General features: G+C 36.6%; 2 long non-coding RNA genes and 1 pseudogene across 4 annotated transcripts in view; 2 read left to right on the forward strand and 1 right to left on the reverse strand.

The window, feature by feature from the left end:
- LOC140611660 (uncharacterized) overlaps nucleotides 1-24,352 on the reverse strand; it is a 148,658-nt gene that overhangs the window by 20,450 nt on the left and 103,856 nt on the right. For 2 of the 3 annotated variants that reach the window (XR_012012765.1, XR_012012763.1), the window contains 2 exons: nucleotides 6,493-6,643; nucleotides 1-906 (listed from right to left, as the gene is read on the reverse strand). The exon at nucleotides 1-906 is cut by the window's left edge and continues 2,001 nt beyond it. This is a non-coding gene — a long non-coding RNA (uncharacterized lncRNA). The remainder of the gene's footprint in view (nucleotides 907-6,492; nucleotides 6,644-24,352) is intronic. The other variant, XR_012012764.1, reaches the window with a different exon arrangement.
- Nucleotides 11,094-24,352, forward strand: part of LOC140611661 (uncharacterized) — a 78,572-nt gene continuing 65,313 nt past the window's right edge. The window contains exons 1-2 of the long non-coding RNA XR_012012766.1: nucleotides 11,094-11,872; nucleotides 20,713-20,914. This is a non-coding gene — a long non-coding RNA (uncharacterized lncRNA). The remainder of the gene's footprint in view (nucleotides 11,873-20,712; nucleotides 20,915-24,352) is intronic.
- On the forward strand, nucleotides 20,973-21,953 carry LOC140611543 (F-box only protein 8-like; annotated as a pseudogene).

A 24,352-nucleotide genomic window follows, 5' to 3' on the forward strand; every position in this document is an offset into this window, starting at 1 on the left:
CTCTTAGTGTCCCTGGTCCAGTCTGTTCTTATTTTCCTCCGATCCACCCAATCTTTTCTCAATCGTCTTCCCAACTCTAAATATTAGTGCATAATTGGATTTGGGGCCCTTCTGTTTGCTCCTTATTATATGCAATCTTTCTGAGATATCTCACCATTCCTAATGATTTCAACTATCTTCCAGAAGCTGTAGACTCCAAGAGGTCTACCTTCCTTCTAAGCCTTTCTTTAAGTGCTGTTTCTGTGTGGGAACTACCTCTCTACATCGCCACCTGAATGTCCCATAGTCACCTCAACATATGAGCATCCTAACACGTACTTACCACGAATTTTTTTGATGTTTGTCATGCATGTCTTCTCCTGTTCTGTTCTGGGAAAGTTGCCTGGCATTAAGAACTTCAGATGCGGATGATTAAACATTCCCTCAGTAACTGGTGTATTTTCTGGGATGGTCTTACTACTTCAAAGAGTTTAGATACTTTCCTAACTGAAACTTTTCACTGTCATATGGCTATCTGGAGAATAAAATCTTACCTTCTCAGCTAGTCTTTTAAAGCTCTGATTCCTTTGTAATTTGCTGGTTTTATAACATACTATCTCCAGTTCCCAGAGCTGCTCCTGTTCTTTCATCTTTGTGTCATTTGCCCTTTGCTATACACTGTCATGGGGCTTACTGGGCACCACTTTACATCAGCCCACTTTAGTGGTCACTGTCAGGAGATTTAGGGAGCTTCTGCCTCCAGGGTGGGTAAGGTGATCCGTCCCATGTGCATCTTCCTATGATGTGAGCACCAATACTCAGGCCACACTGGTCTCTCTCTCGCATTGTATTTGTTTTAAGCATGTTGAGTGTCTGTTGATTTTTCATCCTCAGAGCCCTGGCAAGATGCCTGACACCTACTCAGCACTGAGAGAAAAAAAAAAAAATAAAGGAGAAAGGGAAGAAAATGGTGGGGGGGGAAAAGGAAGAAATTTAGAATATATCAAGCACTTTAATGAAACTGTCTAATTATCTAAAACAGACAACTGGTTAAAATGTGGAGAAGTGTGACCCTAAATTTGCTTTCTTTTAGCAGGAGTGGACATAGCCACTGCTAAAGGGAACTACAGAGAGTACTTCAGTTTGAATCCCATCTTAGGAGATTTCTCTAACTTTGCTCTGACGCTTACTACCTTGGGCAATCTGCTCAACCTCTCTGTGCCTCAGTTTCCTCATATGTAAAATTATGGCACTAATAGTGCATGACTGTAGGATGGTTATGAGCATTAAGTATGTTTATACCTATAAAGTATTTAGGAGAATGCTTGGCACATGGAAAACCCTATATGAGTTAAATAAATAAACATAGGAGTTGATGTTGGGGAATTTACCATATAACTTATAGAGCATCTCTTTAAAACTGTTCATTTAGGGATCCCTGGGTGGCGCAGTGGTTTAGCGCCTGCCTTTGGCCCAGGGCGCGATCCTGGAGACCCGGGATCGAATCCCATGTCAGGCTCCCGGTGCATGGAGCCTGCTTCTCCCTCTGCCTGTGTCTCTGCCTCTCTCTCTCTCTCTCTGTGACTATCATAAATAAATAAAAATTAAAAAAAAATAAAACTGTTCATTTGTTTCGTGTGTGTGTGTGTGTCTGTGTGTGTGTGTGTACGTGGGTGTGTTGAAGAGTCCATAATTAACTACATTATTGGCCACTGAGAAATATATTTTAATATCAAAGTATTATATTCTGTGGCAGGCAAAATCAACACCCAAGACATTCCATATTTAAAAATGCATCAGTCTTTGGACATATATTTACATTCTGAAGATGGAGAAACACCTGACTGTAAAGATCACAATTTGACTTTGAGACAAATGTCTTCTTCACAAGGATTTATGAAGAAAATGCTATTTAATACTTTTCTCTGTGGGTCCTTCAAATTCTTTACCATGTAGCTGGGGTGAGATCTTCTTGATCTTCTCTCCTACCAACAGAGTTGTCTTTACATCATTCATTTTTTTAATAATAAATTTATTTTTTATTGGTGTTCAATTTGCCAACATACAGAATAACAGCCAGTGCTCATCCCATCAAGTGCCCCCCTCAGTGCCCATCACCCAGTCACCCCCACCCCCCCACCCTCCTCCCCTTCCACCACCCCTAGTTCGTTTCCCAGAGTTAGGAGTCTTCATGTTCTGTCTCCCTTTCTGATATTTCCTACCCATTTCTTCTCCTTTCCCTTCTATTCCCTTTCACTATTATTTATATTCCCCAAATGTATGACAACATTTAATGGATTATTCATTTTTTTATGAGTACAATACGATTTCCCTCAAGGGTGGAATTTAAGAAACAAAACAAATGACAAAGGAAAATAGAAGAGAGAGGGGCAAATCAAGAAACAGATTCTTAACTATGGAGAACAAACTGATGGTTGCCAGAAGGGAAGGGGGTGAAAAAGGTGATGGGCATTAAGCAGTGCCCTTGCTGTGATGAGCACCGGGTGATGTACGGAAGTGCTGAATCACTGTATTGTACACTTGACACTACTATCACACTGTATCCGACCTACTGGAATTGAAATAAAAAAACTTTTTAAAAAAAGATTTTTATTTTATTTTTAAAGGATTTTTATAAAAAGAATTGGCTGTACAACTTATACGTTAAAATATGACATATCTGCACCTTCGTTTCAGTTAAACTTACGTTCAAGCCTAAGAGTTTTAGCAAGTTTTTATAAGCCTGAGCTCTCATTTCTAGGAAGAATATGTCTCACAGGCTACGCTTTTCAACTTTGTTTGATGTCATTTCCAGTTATAATTGTTCTGTAACAGCTTAGACATGCCTTTAAATGTCGTCCTCAAACTAGGCATGTTAGTGGGTCTAGCGTTGCCACAATTACCCAGGAAACTAGAAAGATGCCTGTACAATTTTCCTGTAGGCCTTGGGAAGTGACTGGCCTTGATGTTTGAAGCGTGTATTTAAATCAAAACAGTGAAAATGGAATAAACTATTCTAAGCATGGTTTTGAACTGTCTACCGGTGCAGCTGTGTAAATCAGTTTGGGCCCACAGGCAGAGGAGACAAAGGGATTTAACTTCAGATATAAAGGAGACCAATCTAAAGGCAGGGAAGAATTTTAATTAAATCAAAAATGTGAATCAAAGTATTAACACTGCTCTGGTATAGATTCCTATTGCCATCAGATGCATCATGCTTTAAATAATAGTCAAGTTCTAGAAATTTAGTAAAACTCTGTGGCATAAGAAAATCTCTCTGCTCACATAAGGCCAATTTTTTTTTTTTTTTTGTCTTTTTGGTTAACTGCATTGCTAAGAGTCTTTGCAACTAGAAATTAAAAGTTCAAGGAAAGTGCTTTCTTTTTCCTTTGAAAGATTCTATGGTTTAATAGATATGGATAAAAGTAACAAAATGATAGGTGGCAAGTATTAAAAGAAGGAGAATTGTTCCTATTTTTTTTTTGAGAATTATTCCTATTGATTATTTTGATAATTTGTCTTGTGCACATGCTTTCAGTTTTAATTAGATTATACGGAAAACCTGAGTATGGATTAAAACTAGTATATAGTTAGAGTGCTAGAATATTCAAGAGTGTTGTTTAATTTTTTATTGTTTAATTTTAAAATCTTGACTTTAGAAGTATTTTTTCCTTGGAAAATTAGACTTTTTAAAATATGGTGAAAATATGGATGTATTTAAATAAGTGCCAAGTTATAGGTTTCCAGGAGAGTTAGTGGAGGAATGACGGGAGAGAGAAATGTACCCTGTCAGAAAGTGGAGTGGTCAAAGAGACAGATAAAAGATATGGGAGAGAAATGGAATAAAAATTCCAAGAAAGTATAAAAAAGAAAATAACTGAGTTAAAACTGCAGATTATTGGGGATCCCTGAGTGGCTCAGCGGTTTAGTGCCTGCCTTCTGCCCAGGGAGTGATTCTGGAGTCCCAGGATCGAGTCCTACATCAGGCTCCCTGCATGGAGCCTGCTTCTCCAACTGCCTGTGTCTCTGCCTCTCTCTTTCTGTGTCTCTCATGAGTAAATAAATAAATAAATATTTAAAAATGTTCTTTTTTTGTGTTATGTTACATTCCAGGCAACAGTCAGTACCTCCTATTTCTTTCAGAATTCAGTTTGTGACATAGTAATGTTTTAAACTTCAAATGCCCATTAATTGATGCCCAAAGTCTACCATCTTGTCAGGCTCCAGTCCCCTCCCTGTTAGTACCAAGAAAATGGTGGAGACGTTTCACCACTAGGTTTAGGAGAAATTCTTTAGTCATGCTTCTGTGTTTCATTAAAATTTATAACATCTCACCTCAGTTGGGCCTTTTGTTCTGAACAGTGTTCTTCTTGTTCAGAGAGAAATAAATCTGTCCAGGTCTCTTTGCAGATGTTGCAGGATATTTACTTCCCTGAAGGTCCTAAGGCCACTCTGACCCTCTCACAATTAGAATGAGTTCAACTTGCCTCCTAACTTACAAGTAAAGCCATCCATTATGACTTTAGTGTTTGCTCCCCATCCCTGTCAAAATGTCTTTGCACATTTTCTCTGATTTGCTTATCATTTCTCTTTTCAGAGGATGAAATGTTATTCCCTTTTCCAAATTAACATCTTCCTGCGCTCCCCAGCCATGACACCCCCAGTCTATTCTGCTGACAATCCATCACACCTGCATTCCCTTGATCTTGTCCCATTGATCTTTCTTTCTTCTCTTCTTTCATCTTCTAATTACTCATCTTTTATTTACTCTCTCCCTTTGGCTTTTTGCCAAGACCTTCAATCATGGTCAGTTGTGAAAAGTATTAAAATACCTTTCTTGGGATCCCTGGGTGGCGCAGTGGTTTGGCGCCTGCCTTTGGCTCAGGGCGTGATCCTGGAGACCGGGATCGAATCCCACATCGGGCTCCTGGTGCATGGAGCCTGCTTCTCCCTCTGCCTGTGTCTCTGCCTCTCTCTTTCTCTCTCTCTCTGTGACTATCATAAATAAATAAAAATTAAAAAAAAAAAAAGAATTTAAAATACCTTTCTTGAATTCTGTCACCTGATCAAGCTCCCACTCTTCCCTCAAGAGTGCCTAGAAAATTATTTCCATTCTTTATTTCTTACTTTCTATTTGGGTAATTGAAATATCACTTCTACACCAACTTGATATTATCATTATATCAAAAGTCAAGAATGATTCTCCAATTGTCACCCTTAAACTACTGCTTCTAATTTTCCTATTTGATCTTTGCAGTATCAACATTTATGACCAACATATTCTTCTTTAAAATTCTCCCTCAGAGGGCACCTAGGTGGCTCCGTGGTTGAGCATCTGCCTTTGGCTCAGGTCATGATTCCAGGGCCCTGGGTTCAACTCCCGCATCAACTCCATGCTCACCGGGGAGTCTGCTTCTTCTTCTGCCTATATCTCTGCCTGTTTCTCATTAATAAATAAATAAAATATTTAAAATAATATTCTCCCTCAAATACAAAGAAAATCATCTCTCTCTTTTTTTTTTCTTTCCTTCTCTCATTCTCTCGTAATTCCTGGGTCTTGCACTGATTCATCATTTTAATGTAGGCATATCCTAATGATCTGTTTTCGAATTCATTGATTTCTGCACTTTACTGTTTCTTTCCTTCTGCTGGGTTTAGGCTTGCTTTGATCTCTTCCCGGTCCTCTTCTTTGTCTTTGCTGGCAAAAGTTTAGATAATTAATTTGAGATTTTCCTTCTGTTTTAATATGAGCATTTGTAAATTTCTCTCTTAGTGTTCTTTTAGCTGTTATGCTGCTTTAGCATTGTTCCAGTGCCCTCTCTCTCTCTCTCTCCAGTGCTTTCTCTATAGATTTTTATATATATTATTATTTCCATTTAGTCCTGAGTATTTTTTCTTGAGAGTTAACCTTTAACTCAAGAATTATTTTAAAATGTATTATTTAATTTGCAGATATTTGGAGATTTTTCTGTTATCTTTTTGTTATTAATCTAGGTTAACTCTATCATAGTTAAAGGACACACATGGTATCATTTCACTTCTTTTCAGTTTGTTGGGGTGTGTTTTAGTTTTTAAGTTTTTTTAAGGATTTTATTTATTTACTTGAGAGAGGGAGAGAGAATGTGTGTGTGTACAGAGGGAGAGGGAGAAGCAGACACCCTGCTGAACAGAGTCTGTTGCGGGGCCTGATCCCAGAATCCTGGGATTAGGACCTGAGCCAAAGGCAGCTTCTTAACTGACAGAGCCTCCCAGACACCCTGAGATGTGTTTTATAACCCTAAAAATGGTCTATCTTGGTGAATGCTCCATGTGTGCTTGAAAAGCCCATATAGCCTGCTGCTGTTGAGTGTAGTGTTCTATAGCTATCAATTAGATCCAACTGGTTAATGGTGTTGTTTATTCTTCGGTATGTGTGCTGATTTTCTGACTATTAGTACTATCTACAGAAAAAGAAATGTCCTCTGTTTCAAATTACTGACCAAATGTTTACTAAAACCATGCTTCTGGACTAACTTTTAGAATCCATTGCTTTTGTTGCAACCTCCTGATCACTGTCCTCTGAACCTTCTATTTCCTTCCTGTTGAAGCCTTGGTACCCTTCCCATGGTCCTTCCAGCTTTGGTTGCTCCATGACCACACAGAGATGCCAGCACCAGGAATCACACTGTGAATATACAAAAAACGCATACAAGTCAAGTGCAAATAGCGTAAAACCTCTTAAAAAATGGACAGAGAAACTGAATGGACAGTTTTCCAAACAAGACATACAAATGACAGGTATGAGCACTTTTTTCCAGAAATTAAATTCAAAAATTAAAAACAGAACTTCCATATAATCCAGCAATCCCACTTCTGGGTATATATATATCCAAAAGAACTGAAATCAGGATTTTGTAGAGGTATCTACACTCCCATGTTCATAGCACCATTACTCACAATAATCAAGAGATATGGAAACCACCTAAGTACCTGTCAACTGATAAATGGATAAAGACGTGCTTTCTCAGCTATGAGAAAGCCAAAAATCCCACCAATGGGATGACTCGGAGAGACCTTGATGGTTGCTATGTTAAGTGAAATAAGTCAGACAGAGAAAGATAAATACTGTATGATATCATTTATATGTGGAATCTAAAAAAGACAAACTCCGAGAAAAAGAGAAGAGTTGTGGTTTCTGGGGTTGGAGAGTTGGAGAAATGGGGAGATATTGGTCAAAGGGTACAGACTTCCAGTAACAATATGAATAAGGTTGGGGACCTAATGTATAGCATAGTATTTATAGCTAATAATACTGTATCTTATACTTGAATGTTGCTAAGAGAATAGACCTTAAAGATTCTCACCACAAGTAAGAAATCATAACTATGTGATGGGATGGAGGTTGTAGCTAATACCATGGTGGTAATCATTTTGCAATTTATAAATGTATCAAATCAACACCTATACATCTTAAATTTACACAAGATCATATGTCAATTATAATTATATCTCAATAAAACTGAAAAAATTATAGAAACTACATGTAGAAGAAACAAACTAATGAAGAAAAATCACACGAACATATCAATTGCAGACAAACCTTCACTGATACATTAATTTACTTTTTTTGTTATTTCTTTGTTTTAGTAGAAAAAGGTAATTCAGAAAATTTGAAAGCATTTTGTTGAACATTGCTGTGAGTTGGAGAAAAATACTTTAGGTGATTCAACAGTGAATGAGTCATCAACAGATGGTTTCAATTCAACTTTTTCAAAACATACTCAGCAAGGGTAAACCAATCAGTTTTCAGGTGTCTGGTTTTTACATATTCTTTCTTTTTTAGAAACATAAATCAGTTCATTTGTTTCAGTATTTGGGTAGATATTTTATAAAACATTGTTTTCCTTTCTGTGACACATTTTAGTCGTACAAGAGAGAAGTGGGTGATTATATTCAAGGAATTGAAGATGTAAAGCAGGTCACAAAGTGGGAATATTTAAGCTATGTTTGCTTATAAAGGATCTTAATATCTTTGTGAAAATCATGACCTAATAGAGAACCCTGGCTAAGATTCTGAATACTTTGTTCAGGAGAGAGAAAAATGAATAGATGAGACAACACACATTTTTAGCCAACTATTCAGTGATATATTTAATTGTTTTTTGGTTTTTAATCATGGATCCCTAAGTAGTTTAAATTACCTAATGTTAAGAATGACAGTAAGATTCTGTTAGTAGGAAGTGCCAAATATTTCCCAAGTTGATTTTGTAGTTCTGGTGTATTACTCATAATTCTCCAGAAAAATAGAACAAATAAGAGGTATGTGCATTTTATGTAATGCAAGGACTAGGCTTACATGATTGTGGGGACTGGCAATTCTGAAATTTGTAGGTCAGACTGGCATGCTAGAAACTCAAGGTTTATATGTTGCAGACTTGAGGCAAAATTTGTTTTCTCTAAGAAACCTCAATTTTTGCTTTTAAGGTTTTCAGCTGATTGGATGAGGCCCACTCATACTATATAGGGTAAGCTTTATTTAAAGTCAACTGATGTTAGGTGTGAGACACATCTATAAAAATATCCTCACTATGCTGAGTAAAGTAAGTCAATCGGAGAACAATCATCATATGGTTTCACTCATTTGGGGAATATAAGAAATAGGGAAAGGGATTATAAGGGAAAGGAGGGAAAATGAGTGGGAAAAATTAGAGAGGGTGACAAAACATGAGAGAATCCTAACTCTGGGATATGAACAAGGGGTAGTGGAAGGGGAGGTGGGTGGAGGGATGGGGTGACTGGGTGGTAGGCACTGAGGAGGGCACTTGATGGGATGAGCACTGGATGTTATAATATATGTTGGCAAATCTAACTTCAATAAAAAAAATATATCTTCACAGGAACACCTAGAGTAGTTTGATCAACTAATTGGGTACTATAGCCTTATTAAACTGGTACACAAAACCAACAATCACATCTGGTTATCTGATTTTGTAGCTGTTTTCTTTTAAAGTGAGATATATTTTAGATATACTAGATATATATTTAAAGTCATTAATCCAACTATTAATTAATATTGCTATTGTTAATATTAAAACTAAACACTGTTCATCACTACAACCAATATATAAGATATTACATATTTTATATTCATTCATTCAACTCTTTTTTATTTAACATTTATTATGTACTAGGCACTTTACTTTGTCCTGAGACACATACGATAGATATATTATCCCTAAACACTTAACAAGTTGAAATTTCGGGGGTGCCTGGGTGGCGCCTTCAGCTCAGGTCATGATCTCGGGGTCTTGGGATTGAGCCCTGCATCAGGCTCCCTGTTCAAGGGAGAGTCTGCTTCTCCCTCTTCCTCTATCCCTGCTTGTACACTCTCCATCGCTCCCACTCTCAAATAAATAAAATCTTAAAGAAAAGAAGTTTAAGTTCAGGGAGATGAAATGTGAAGTCTTGACTTTGTAGATATACACATATCATCCCCAAATTTCAACTTAAAAAACTTTCTGAAATATGTTTCATTCGTTAAATATTACCTGATGACTATATGTGCAAGGAATTGTAATATGCACTTTGGATACTTTAAAGGTTAAAAAAAAATACTCTTGCTTCACAGAGTTTAAAATCTTCTGGGAATCCATTTAACTCTTAATGTTGTTGCCACTATGTGATATGGGCAAATTACTGTAATTTGAGGTTCAATTTCTTTATCTATGCAATGGGAATTATACTAAGTGATATTCCAATAACATTTCTTTGTGGTCTTAAAATATTATTATTTTCAAAATTCTTTGTATAGAAAATTATTCTCCAGCGGGTAGGAATGGGTCCATTATTTATGATGATTTTATTCCAAGTAAGAAATTAGTTATTAGTGGCTTGCATACAAGTATTGAGATCTAGACATATTTTTTTCTTATTTAGATTCACAGCTAAATTGCTTTCACAAAACAATAGAAGTTAACCTCAAGGACTGATGGAGAAAATTACCAATAAATAGAAAATGTAGTGGCCAATAGCAAAATGTGTGCTTTAACATGATTTCAACAATAAATGAAAATTACTATTTTGATATAGTCAACTGGTTATAACCTATGTATATAAAAAAAAAACGTATTTTGAGAATTTGAGGTTTGAGAATTTGAAAAGCTATGTTATGTGTTAAAGCTTATTATTTGGAAGTCATATTATGTTTGGTCTCCAAATTAAAACTCATTTTCCAAACTTGGCTATTCAAGATTAAAGGAGCTCCTGCATGGTAAAGTACACAGAACAAGGAAGTACAGTTTTTAGTACTTGTAGGAAGTGATTTACTTTAGTTGTTTATACTCATTTCTATAAAAAAACAAACAAACAAACAAACAATTGCATTGGGCAATGATATCACAATATTATTAGTAATATGCACATGTTTGATACTTTATGGATTTGAAGGCAAAGGCACACCATTTTCTGCATCCCTTCTTCATAAGGAAAAAAACCAAGCTTCTGTTCTGCCTGCAATTCTCAGTATCCACCAAAACTTCATTCTTCATGTTTGCTTTCTATTTTCATAGCAATGGGAATGGAATGTGATCCTCGGTACTCAGCCGTTATCCTGACCTCTGTGTCCATAGCCTTTGACTCAGGCCTGGCTTCACCATAACTTATTTTTACAACAATCCTGAGATGCAGCCAGACCACTTGGTGATATTTTCACTCCTGCTCAGTTTGTTTCAAAATGGGAATTCTCACTGTTTCTCTTTTTAGAGCATTCCTAGTTTCAGCATGAAACCTTTAAAAATAAAACTGCTGTTATGCAAATAACTGAAGACAAAATGCATTTTGTTCAATTCCCAGATCCTGTCTTGATTATTAAGCACCACAAAGCCCTCTATTTTGAGGCTTATTCACAAAGTTATTACCCAATCTGGCAATATTTTCTCAAGAAATTTCTGGAAAGCACACACTTTTTTTTTTTTTTTATTATGGCAAATTGGTTCACTGTTTTCATAAGCTGCATCGTAGAATAAATCCCCAACATGTGCATCCTGAATCCTTGCCTTGCTTGGTCATAAATCCCTGGAATCGTTTATGACAATCAGTGAGACAAAGGGAACGTTTCAAGGTTTGAGATTCGGATTCTTTCCTTTCCGACTTGCTATTCTCCTATGGTTTTGTTTTGCTGTTTGCTATGTACAGATTTTCACTTCAGTCCCCTGCACCCCTTGGTGGGTTTTTATAATAGTGTGAGTTGATGGGCTTCAAACATGTAAGCTATCATTTTCCAGTTTTTTCTTCTTAAAACAGTCTATTTCCCTTAAGCTTAGCTCTTGTGTTCTTAAATAAAACTCGACTTGAAGAAATGGTCATATTTCCGACAAGCTGTCAGACATTCCAAGGTCATTTTTGTTTATTACTTAAAATACAATTCTACTTACAATTGCCTGGCATGGATGAGTGCATTTTTTTAATGCATATAATACTTTTTGACACTGGAAAATAAGAAGCTATGAAAATAAGGTTGATAAACCACTAAAGAAGTCTCTCCTTAAATGGTCACAGTCTGCCAAGAGCTGATAAGGAAAACGATCCTGTGGGGACAATGACAAGAAACCTATAGCCATCAACCCCATGTCAGCACTGGGCAAGAAAACAAATAGAATTCCAGACAATTCAGAACAAATACTACAAATCAGAGAGGATCCCAAAATCTCCTTTCAATATTACACTTTTGAAAGATAACTAAGAAGCACAAAGGACATCGGGCATTTCCACACCAATAGTGACATTGTGCCTTTTCTTTTGTCCTTCTTCTCTGGATCTCAGATTAAATTTGCCTTCAGTAAAAAGTTTTCTCTATGGCGCTTATCATTTTATCTCCAACATAAAACACTCAAGAGGAGACAGAGGCAGAGCAAGGGTAAGTTAATTATTGCAATTATGTGTTAATTATGATGAATTCTTTCAGAGTAATGAAGTAATGCTTAGCAGATTTCTGTTGAGTCTTTAAATGCTCTGTTCTAAAGGGTATGGAAGCTATAAAGTGTTATTGGAAAGTGATATTGTTTGATGAAGTTAAAATATAAATAATCATAGATTGACAGACCACAGATATTGCAACGTGGTTAACTATTCCTGTGATAGTAAAATATTTTTCACAAACTTGTTTAAGAGGCATGTCTCAGATTTCCAATTCATTCTATTCTGACATTAGAATGGGTTGCCTAAAAAATTCTGGGGCTACTTCTGACACAGAGTAGATAAAATGAATGGGAGTAGATAATGGATTAATCAGAGCTTGTGAAATTTTGGATACCATGGTTTAAAATATTTTCAAGTAGTTGTGCTGCAAAGGTAGATGAGGGATAGAAGCTATTAACATGAACATTCCTTAATTGTTGCAAGAGTACTGTGTTCATGACACTCTTCTAACTTCCTTACGTAGATTACAGAATAGAACTTTCCTCTTCCTCCACCAGAAAAAAAAACAAAACAAAACACAATAATGAGGTATTACCATCCACATTCAAGAGATAAAAGTAAACTTTCTTTGGCTGCCATATTTTACTTCCTAGGTTGTGAACTGCACAACAGATGGCATCCCATGAAGTTAGTGGGATCTTTGATTGAGGGAAGTCAAATAACTTGGGAAAAGTACTCATGCAAGTACTAAATGAGGAAGCTAGAATTCGAATCCAGGCTTAATCTCTTAATGTACATTAATATAAATATGCACGATCTTTTCAAGACTATGTATATGTCGAAACGAACCTCCCTTATTGATAAAAAATGACTCAGTTGGCATGAGTGTGCCAAGATGGAATCTTACCAAAGTCAACCTAGGAGGTAAATGCTATTAAAACATGGGGGGCATGAGGTAGACATGTGTCTTTATAGTACACATATATTTGTACAAGAGAAAAGTATTCTGCTTAATTTATACACAAATTGGTCAAGAAAAGAATGTGGCATTTGTGGAATTTTATTTTATTTTATTTTATTTTTTGGGGGGAATTTTAAAATGAGTAGGAGATCTAGAGAGAAATAGCTCAGTGACAGTACTGTTTTCCTGAATATCTGTGAAGTAAGAGGAACTAAAGACTCCCTAAAAGAGAGGCATGAATATTGATTTTTAATATTTTTTTCCTTTTTCTCATATATTTCTTTTTCTTGTTCCAAATTGTGAAATAATATTTGCATTTATATACTTCTAAGTGATTATCATCCTGTATTCACTGTTCAATATGTCAATAGTAAAGTGAGTTTCTACAAAAACTTGGTCAAGGTGGTTGATAGTATGAGAACAAACCAGCCTTCAGAAAAGAGAATTAGAGCCATGCCTCCTGAGGGGAAGCTTCTCTCTTGGTGTTGCTCTGGTGACCAGGCCTACTGTGTAAAACTCAATGTTTTACAGAGACTCAGAACCAAAATGTCAACCTCCAGGTATCCTCTAGCCAGGATAGATTGAATTAAAGAGAGAACACTTAAAAGCATGTCTGTTTTGTTTTTTTTTTTAATTAATTCAATGACCTAGAAGAAGAAGAAAATGCAGGTACAAAAAAGTAGTAGAGAAATAGCATGGCTTGAAATTCAGATTATTTGAATCAGTTTACAAACAGCATAAAATGAGCAGAAGGGGAGGAGTGAATAAAGAGACAAAGATGCTAATATATTAAAGAATGTACTATATTCTAATAATGGTTAAGAAGTAGAAAAATGACTTAAAATAAGTTGATGCTAAAGGGAAACTTTTGCATTAAAATGATAGGGCAAAACAAACATTGATTTAAAAATCATGTGAATGGGGTAAGATTTATTCAATCTGAAGAGAAACCAGAGTATCAGAAAGGGAGACAGAACATGAAGACTCCTAACTCTGGGAAATGAACTAGGGGTAGTGGAAGGGGAGGAGGGCGGGGGGTGGGAGTGACTGGGTGACGGGCACTGAGGAGGGCACTTGATGGGATGAGCACTGGGTGTTATTCTGTATGTTGGCAAATTGAACACCAATAAAAAATGAATTTATTATTAAAAAATAATAATAAATAAAAATCATGTGAACAAGACTGATAGAATAGAACTATAATTTCATTTTCTTGATTATCACTTGGTGTAAGTCAGAAGTTGGGAAAATCTTCTAAGTTATAACATTGTATAAAATATGTGGGTTTTTTTCAAAGATTTATTTATTAATTTGAGGGAATGAGAAAGAGAAGGGGGCAGAGAAGGGGGAAAAGGAAACAGAAACTTAAGCAGACTCTGCACTGAGCAGGGAGCCAGACTCGGAGCTGTATCTCATGACCATGAGATCATGGCCTGAGCTGAAACCAAGAGTCAAACACTTAACCTACTGCTCCACCCAGGTGCCCCATTAGAACTCTTCAAATCTCCGATGGAAATGTCATTTCTGAGCTTTTCCTTCTAACATTTTTTATTATCCTATTGTTTCCAACATTGTTTTTTTTTTAAATAAATATTTTTATTTATTTATTTGAGAGAGAGAGAGAGGGAGAGAGCCAGCATGAGCAGGAGCAGAGAGAGAAGCAGAGGCCCCTCTGAGCACGGAGCCTGATGCAGGGGTCTGTCTCAAGACCACAGGATCATGACTTGAGCCAAAGGAAGATGCTTAACTGAACCACCCAGGTGCCTGTGCAACATTGTTTAATTAGTGACATTGAATGCCTTTCCATGTACTTATTGGTCATTTATATATCTTTTTTTGAGAATAGCATATTAAAGCCCTTTGCCCAATTTTCAGTTGGGTTGCTTATAATTTGTTGACTTGTAGGAAGGAGTTTTTGATTTTGGGTACTAGCCCCTTATCAATAATGCATATATTTTCTCCCATTGTGTAGGTTGCCTTTCACTTTATTGTTTGTGTCCTTTGATGCACAGAATTTTAAAATTTCAATGTAGTACGATTTATCTCTTTTTTCTTTTGTTATGTATGGTTTTGGGGTCATATCAATAAAATTGCTCCTCTATTCCCCAAAATATGTGGTTTTAACAAAGATCTTATCCTTTTTATAACTACAAAATTGGGATATTTTATCAGGGTTGTAATAATCATTGCATAATCTTTAAAAGATGTTAGTATACCGCCAAATGGAAACATGCAGGTGCAAATTGTTTCTTTTCAAATAAACAGTGTTAGTACTCATTATTTAATTAAATGCCCATCATGAATACAGCATTTCTTCCTTCCTTAACTCAAAGTTCGATAGCAGTAATTTCCCTTTTAAAAAGTAATGTTAGAGTAAAAAACACTGACATTGGTCTAAAGAGAGCTTTTATACAATCAAGACTATTACATAGTCAGTAGTAATTAGGCTGCATCTCGGGTAAGGATTCCTGACAGAAGCAAGGAAAAATGAACAGACTCTTTTGTAGCACAAAATTTACCTACCGCATGCACCAGTCATTGAACAAATATGTCTGTTGTGTCTCAACATTATCTCAGAAATGTAGGGAAGACAACATTTTGATGTATGGAATAAAAATACAGATGCCAAAAATGTAAGTAAAAATACTGACTAATGATTCATGTATTCATTCATTCAGTCAATATATTTGTGGAATAGCTAACACAACGGTCTTTTTTCTCATGGAATTTGCATTAAGTGGATTTTCCTAAAGAGAGTATTCAGAGGTTTAGAATGTTTGCTCTGAGAATGAGAGACACGATCGATTGAAGACAGATAGGAGTATCTGAGAGCACAGTTGAGATTGGAAAAGATGTAATTGGAGGTCTTCAAAATAAAGTGATTTTATCTAGAGGCATTCAGCAGTTCGTTGGTAGTGGTAGAGGTTGCACGTAATTGATTGCATTAGTTTGAGGTGTAGTAGAACTGCACAAGTTCCTAGAACTTTTTGTGAGCTTAGATTGTACAAAGGATGTATATAAAACTCTAAGAGTCTTTTAACTAAATAATGTGAAATGTTCTCATTAAAAACATTGGGGCACCCGTGAGTCTCAGTCAGTTAAGCATCCGACTCTTGATTTTGGCTCAGGTTATGATCTCAGGATCCTGGGATCAGCCCCGCCTAAGATCCCATGCTTAGCAAGCATGGAGTCTGCTTGAAATTCTTTCCTATTCCCTCTCCCTCCTCTTCTCCCCTTCCTTCCACTTGTGCATGTGCTCTCTCCTCTCTCTTTCTAAGACAAATAAATAAAAATTTTTAAAAAGCACATAAGAAAATTTGAATCAGCAAACTGTGCTAAGGAATGTGAAAGGTAGGATGAAAGTCAGACAAAGACATTAACAAATTACACACACATATATATATATAATGTATATATGGGTATACGTGTCTACACATTTATGAGAGATTTTCAAGAGGAAGTTCTTTATCTCCACTTTTATTTATTTATTTTAAAGATTTTATTTATTTATTCATGAGAGAGGGAGAGAGAGAGGCAGAGACACAGGCAGAGGGAGAAGCAGGCTCCATGCAGGGAGCCCAATGTGGGACTCGATCCTAGGTCTCCAGGATCATGCCCTGGGCTGAAGGTGGTGCTAAACCGCTGAACCACCTGGGCTGCACCTATTTCCACTTTCAATATGGAGAAAGCTTAAGGCATTTGTCAAACAGGGAAACCATCAGTAGAGCTACCCCCGGAATTATACAGGTAAAAAACAGGTTATAACAGGTTAACAAGTGAGTAGGAGTTAAGCTGATAGAGCAAGCACAAAGAAGGCAACCTCTCCCAACTCAACAGAATGTACGTATGAATGGGAGACTGGGTGCAAAAGTTAGGGGATACAGACAAAATCTCTCAGATGTTATATTTCCAAGTATGAACTTAAGCAAGGACTAAGTCAGGAGTGAATTAGGTGCACAAGTTGAAAACAACTGGTTCTGCTCTATGTCAATGTTGGTGATGAGAAAAATCCTACTTTTTTATTGTGGTCAAATTTACATAACATAAAATTTACATTTTAAACTGCACAATTCATTGGCACTACATTCACAATGGTTTGCAACAAAAAGCCAAACTCCGGGGCTCCTGGGTGGCTCGTCGGTTAAGTATCTCCCTTCTGTTCAGGTCATTATCCAAGGGTCCTGGGATGAGCCCTGCTTTGGGCTTCCTGCTCAGCCAGGAGTCTGCTTCTCCCTCTCCCCCTTCTCCCACTCATGTTCTCTATCTTGTGCTCTCTCTCTCTAAAAATAAATAAATAAAATCTTTTTTTAAGCCACACTCTTAATAAGCATACTGTATTTTGAAACATAAAATCAAATAGCTTGAAGAGATCAGATAGGAAAACTATTTGACTCTACAGCACATACAAACAAAAGGAAATAAAAATGAAAATCTAAAATAGGTATTGGAATGATTTCACTCTGTTGACTAATGGCTTTAAATATGGTCCAGGATAAGTAGAAAAGTGCTGTTCTATCTAATCAAGGATTGTGGCAAAGCGATGGTTTTCATGATAGCTCTATGTCTCCTTGTAGTTGTGTGTGCCTGATTGTCCAAGTCCTTTCTTATCTTGGAGTTATAAATCTTTTAGAGCATGTTAGCTTTTTTTGAGGGCTTTTTTTGTTGTTGCTGTTTGCTTTGTTTTCTCCAGCAGAGAGAGGATCTCTTCTGAAACAAGCTACTGAAAACCAACATTTAAGACATAATTTTTAAAAATAAAGTTGAAAATTGATTTTCCTAAAGCTACAAATTAGAGAAATCATTTCTAGGATTTACATTTGACTCCATTAAAGCTCAGAAAGGATTTTGGTGTTTGGAGAAAATTGAGTGAGATGGAAGAAGTGCCACATATGAATGATGAGTTTAGGTCTCTGGTTGTTTGGGGAGAAACAACACAGCCCAGTGAGAAATGTGGAGAGAGAAGAGGGGTTGTGAAAATTAAGCAGAGTAAAGAAGATGTGGATGAGTCCAGCTACTTATTGCCTTTAATAGCTGAATGTTTACACTGCTTTCTTTTATTAAAAACACGATGACCCAAGCTGACTCAGATAGTTTCCTTTCTGCTACAGACATGAGATCATAGGTAAAATAACACTCTGAAAATAATATCTAGTCAAACACAAAGAAATGAAAGATTTAAAGAGTACAAAGAATAATAAAAATTAATATGGTGTGAGTTGATGGCCCTATAATCTGTAGTGATTTTCACCCTATATTTAGTCTTTCAAGGCTGAAGCTGGCCTTCTAATCTACACAGGAAGACTTGAAAGATGGCCCCAGGCTGCTGAGGTGGTTAAACACCACTTTCTAATTCTGTGTAAAATACAGCTTAAAAGTCCTTTCATAGATTCTCTCCATCCATTAAAAGTGCACTAGAAAAACTCTACACACAAACAAAGATGTGGCCACAACATTTCTGTTTTGTCTGGAGTCTGGAATATAAAAGTAAAAAGGCAGTGGGGAAAAATCAAAGCCTTGCAGCCAAACACATCTAAACCTAGCTTTCAAATTTATAGTAATCACCTACAGTTTTTCCTGGAATATTGAAATCTATATGACCTTGTCAGAAACAAGGAAACTGAAAGAGTTTAATCAGATGTGGAAAAAATGTTTGATGAAAATTAACTCATAAAACACAATCATAAAAAATGATAAGGGAGCCTCTAGGAGGGTGTCAATAGATGCAAGAAACAGAACTTGAGATTAAAAGCTAAAGTAATAAAATAATAAAGTAATAGAATAATAATAATAAAAGTAATAATAATATTATTATTTAATAATAAATATTAGAGTAATAATAGTAAAGTTATAGAATAATAAGAAACCATTAAATATATACACATAACTTTTGAGGAGCTAATAAAGAGAGAAAAGAACAAGTTTGAAATAAAATAGAGCTTATAAGTAATAAAGAAAGAAAAGAACAAGTTTGAAAAAAAGTAGAGCTTGTAAGTAATATGCATATAATAATTGAACCAAAAACTCAATGGAAAGGCTAAAGAGATTAGTTGGAGCTTAACAGAGAATTTGTAAACTGGGAGACGGATCTAAGGAAATAGCCCCACATGCCACACAGAAAGGAAGCAGCTGGTGATAGTGACTGACAGCGAGCACCAAGTATTTTCTGGAACATTTGTAATCTTTAGCTTCATAAACCTTAATTCTGGTGGCTGGTTAAATGGAAATGCTCACTTCGTAAAAATTACTAGAGTTGTACCATTAACAGTGATCTGTTTCTATATAGAGGCAAAAAAATGTTAGGTACAAGTACACAAAATTTGGAATATATATTGCAACTGAAATTATAATGGGGAAAAGAAAATATAAAAATTTCTATCAGTTTCAAAGATGTCAAAAATCGGTGAAAATGGGGCACTGGGTGTCTCAGTTGGTTAAGTGTCTGCCTTCTGCTCAGGTCATGATCCCCAGGTCCTGGAATGGAGCCCGGCATCCTCCTCCCTCTGCTGTTCCCCCTGCTTGTGCTCTCTTTCCCTCTCTCTCTCTCTCTGTCAAATAAATAAATAAATGAAATCTCTTTAAAAATGGAGTAAAAAGAACAAAGAAATCATGTTAAGTAGATATACAAAACAAAATAAGATGATTAAGATAAATGCAAATATAAATCAGCTTCTTTAAATACAGAGAATGTTAGATTTGATAAAGTAACATATTTGATTTAAAAGAATCATACCAAAAAAAAAAAAAAAAAGAATCATACCTGGGACACCTGGGTGGCTCAGTGGTTGAGGTCCGCCTTCAGCTCAGGGTGTGATCCTGGGGTCCCGGGATGGAGTCTTGAATGGGGCTCTCTGGGGGAGCCTGCTTCTCCCTCTGCCTGTGTCTCTGCCTCTCTTTCTGTGTCTCTCATAAATAAATATGTAAACTATTGTTTTTAAAAAAGAATCATACCTAAAATATAATGTCTAAGAAAGTTTAAAATTCAATAAATGGGAGAGGATTAGCCAAGTATAGCAATCTTAATATATAATTAATATACCTTTATACAGAAAAAGGTCATTTATCTGACAAAAAATAATTCCTGATAAAAAATAATAATTCATCAGGAGATATTGTATACTTCTAGTTGAATATCTGTAATTCAGGACTGAATAGAAAACAAAAATATTTTCAAAAAAAAAGAGAGGCTTTAACACCGATTAAAGAATTAGAAGGGGATCCCTGGGTGGCGCAGTGGTTTGGCGCCTGCGTTTGGCCCAGGGTGTGATCATGGAGACCCGGGATCGAATCCCACGTCAGGCTCCCGGTGCATGGAGCCTGCTTCTCCCTCTGCTTCTCTCTCTCTCTCTCTCTCTCTCTCTGTGACTATCATAAAAAAAAAAAAAAAAGAATTAGTAGAGGGTTAATTTCAACAAAGAAGACATAAAGCTTAGAAGAAAAAAGAGGCATGTAAGAAGCAAAACAAAATATACAGTTGAAAACTCATGTAACATTCGTCACATTATGTGTTAAAATTGAATTAAAAGAAAAACTCACTGGAAATTGCAAAATATCAATAACTGAAAGGAAAAGATTATTTTTACATAAATACTTGTGAAATGTAGGAAGAGCCATAGATATTTACAATCTTAAGTGAATTTCTCTAAAAATTGAGAAAAATGAGAATAAATGACATATATATCTAGCTCAACTAGTGAAATAATATCAATAATAGTGCTCCCACAAAACCTAGAAATGAGAATATAAGTGATAAAATAAAAAAATTCTTCAGTTTTTATTTTTAGAAAATACAAAACAAAGAATTTTTTTTTTAATTTTATTTTTTTATTTTTTTTAAGAATTTTTTTAAAGCCAGGTTTTTTTTTTTTTTTTTTTTTAAGGCTAATAAAAGAGAAAAAAAATTGAGAAGAATAGATCAATGAAGAAAGACAGGAAGCACAATTTGAAAATAATGCAGATGCCCAGAAGAAGGAATTTTGCTTGCAGACCGCAGTGTCAGCCCATTCCAGAGAGTTCCAGCCTGTTCTTTCTGACCCCCTGCCCTACAGATTCCACACTGGCCTCGCTCACCTCCACAATCAGGTGAGCCAGTTTCTAACCCACTTGCAGATGGGTCAGGGGCTATGGAGAGTGTGCAGAAATGTGCAACCACAGAAGGAAGGCTAGAGTGAGCAAAGCTCCCTTCATGCATTTGAAAATGTTGAACCCCAAGCTAAGCTTTACCATCTTGTCCCGCCTGAATACAACTGACCTCTGCTTGGCTTCATGGGTTTGGCAGGACCTGGAGAAAGATGAACTTCTCCGGCAAGGGTTGTGTGAATCCACTTGGGGTCACTCTTCCATATATCATAAGAACCCACCTCTAGGATTTTCTTTCAGTAAATTGTATGTACAGTTGGATGAAGGCAACCTCATCTTTACCGCTAACCCAGGGGAGGGACTAAACCAGGTCCACGGGTATTCTAGATGAATCACCAAAGGAAATAGCAAAAGTGTATCTTCTGTACAAGAACACTGAATTGGGATAAAAGCCTGAGACACTATCTTGATGACAGGGGAGAGTCTTGGATGATCTTATAATGCTGCAAAATTTGAGAAAGAAATTCTTGCCCCCAAAATTCAGGCCCCCAAAGTAGTGGGGAGTATCTTGAAACTCTCCTAAGAAAATTCCCCCATAGATTCTGTGCTTGTAACCCCAATTTAATATGAGACGTTGGCCTTAGTCTTGATGCTGTCTATAAATTGTGCTCCTCATTTTTTCCTTAAATGTCCTTATTTTAGAGGGAAAGCGAGCTGAAGGGGAGGGACAGAAGGAGAGGGAGAGAGAATCTCAAGCAGACTCCCTGCTGGGCGGGCATCCTGACATGGGACTCAGTCTCATGACCCTGAGATCATGATCCGAGCTGAAATCAAGAGTGGACGCAACTGACCGAGCCACCCAGGTGCTCCTACTGTGCCACTGTTTGATTCTATTTTCCATCCACCTCACTAGTCCTTGTGCGAAGAACAAAATGTCACAGAATTTATTCTAAATACCTGCTGTGCTGCTCAAAACATTGGTGAGGATTTTGTTGGGCAGCTTTTTGACAATATCTACCTTGTGGGCCATGTGGCTGCATAAAAGCACAATTGCTAGGACTTCAACTCTTAACTTCAAACTAAAGATACCCGAGAACTTACTGAGCAGATATGGGGGTTACCCTGGCACTGGTCATTCTAGCCTCTGTGTACAATCAAGCTCCAGTGTATACCTTTTTTCCCCCTTTTACTATTTCCTTTTTCAGTCATTTCCTTGGAGAATTAAAGAATTTTGCAGTTTTTCTTAATTTGCTTATCGTGTCTTACATAAAGCAGAGCCATTGTCTCAAGGCTGTTTAAGAATGTTAAACTGACATTATCCTCTAAAACATGGTATATTTGGGCATTAGATTTGGTTGAAAACTATTCATTTCCATTCTCTTTAAAAAATACCATGTCATGTGTGCATACTTAATTAAAGAGATTTATAATCATAATTATTTTATTGCCAAGATTTTAACTAAAGCCTTTCCTTTTTCTCTCAAAGTAAGTCAAGAGTTAAAAATAAGGAGACAGAATTATAGGTACAATAGGATAAAAAAGAAAATGAGAGAAGGTTTTTGCTCTTAATAACTAGAAAAAACTTAAACATCTATTAACAGAGGAATTGATAAAAATAATAATTGGCATAGCTATAGAATGGAATATTACATAGCAGAAATTCATGTATATATGGATACATGTCAAATATAAGACTACATAAAAATTCAATTTGAAAAATACATATAATATGCTATCAATTGAATGAAGCATTTCAACATACAAAATAATATCAGCTTTAAATCTTATATCTTCAGAGGATTTACCTATCCCCCCTTTTTTGCTATCATATAAAAGCCCTAAAATCAATTCCCAGGATTAGTGTAATATTTGGATTTCTACATTCTCATCATTCTCTCTAATATTACTACTGCCATAATTCCTGATGATTTTAATTTTAAGATCCCCAAAGATAATCCTTGCAATTCCCTGGCATCTCAGTTTCCCAAAATTCTCTTATTCAATGATCTTGACTCCCTCCACCACCCACTGCCACGGCTACACACTCAATCCTGAGCGCTCTAGCCATCACTTACTGTCTCCGAGACTACATATCTCTGGTATGGCCACGTCTTTGATCTTCCCATGATTTACTGTGTTAGTTCTCTAGGGCTACTATATAACAAAGTATCACAAACTGAGTGGTTTAAACCAACAGACATTTGTTCTCTCACAATTCTAGGGACCATAATCAAGAGTCAAGAAGTCCATAATCAAGGGTTCAGCAGGGCCGTGCTCCCTCAGAAGCTTTTAGGGAAGAATCCTTCCTTGCCTCTTTTAGGTTTTGGTGGTTTCTGGGATTCTTGATTTTTTTAGTGTGGGGCAGCACGACTCCATTTTCCACCTCCATCTTCACATGGCTGTCTTACCTCTGTGTCTGTGTCAAATTTCCTTTTTTGCAAAAGGTCACCAGCCATTAAATTAGGGCCACCCTAATCTAGCACACCCTCATCTTAACTTGATTACCTCTGCAAAGGCTACTTCCAAATATGCTCATGTTCACAGGTAACAGGGGTTAGGATTTGAACATATGTTTTGGGGGACACAGATTGACCTAGAACACTTACAATCCACTGATCCTAACCTTTCTTTTAAAAAAAAAAAAGATATTTAATTTATGCATTCATGAGAGATACACAGAGAGAGAGAGACAGAGACACAGGCAGAGGGAGAAGCAGGCTCCTCACAGGGAGCCTGATGTGGAACTTGATCTCCGACCCTGGGGATCATGCCCTGAGTCAAAGGCAGATGCTCAACCACTCAGCCATCCAGGCATCCTGGTCCTAAACTTTTCTTCCTTCTTCATACCTAGCATGTTTGATTCTCTTTTACTCAGTTTAGAAATCCAAACTTCTTGACTCTCTCTGATTTCATCACGTTGTTATGGAAAAAATTGCTAACTTTTTTTGTTATCCTACATGCACACTTCTATACATCAAGTGGCTAGAAAACACACATACACATACACACAGCCTACTCTCAATGAAATTTTCTTTGTCTTAATATTTTATTTATTTATTCATGAGAGACACACAGAGAGAGGCAGAGACATAGGCAGAGGGAGAAGAAGGCTCCATGCAGGGAGCAAGATGCGGGACCCGCTCCTGGACCCCAGGATCACACCTTGCGCTGAAAGAAGACGCTCAACCACTGAGCCACCAGGTGCCCTTCAGTTAAAATTTCTAATCATAAATCTTAATTATATGCTTTCAAGTTGCCTGGCAGTCATATTACATTTCATTATTCCATTGATACTTGTAAGCCTCCCCACAAGTATTTTACCCCTTCTTTTCCCTCAAATTTACAGCCCGTTTCCTACTACTTCATTCTCAGCTGATGACCTTACCACCTAGTTTGCTGACAAGATAAGGACAATCAGAAGACACCTTCCACCAGGCCCCA

The sequence above is a fragment of the Canis lupus genome, chromosome 20, assembly GCF_048164855.1.
Source record: "Canis lupus baileyi chromosome 20, mCanLup2.hap1, whole genome shotgun sequence".
In the NCBI taxonomy this organism is placed as follows: Eukaryota; Metazoa; Chordata; class Mammalia; order Carnivora; family Canidae; genus Canis; species Canis lupus.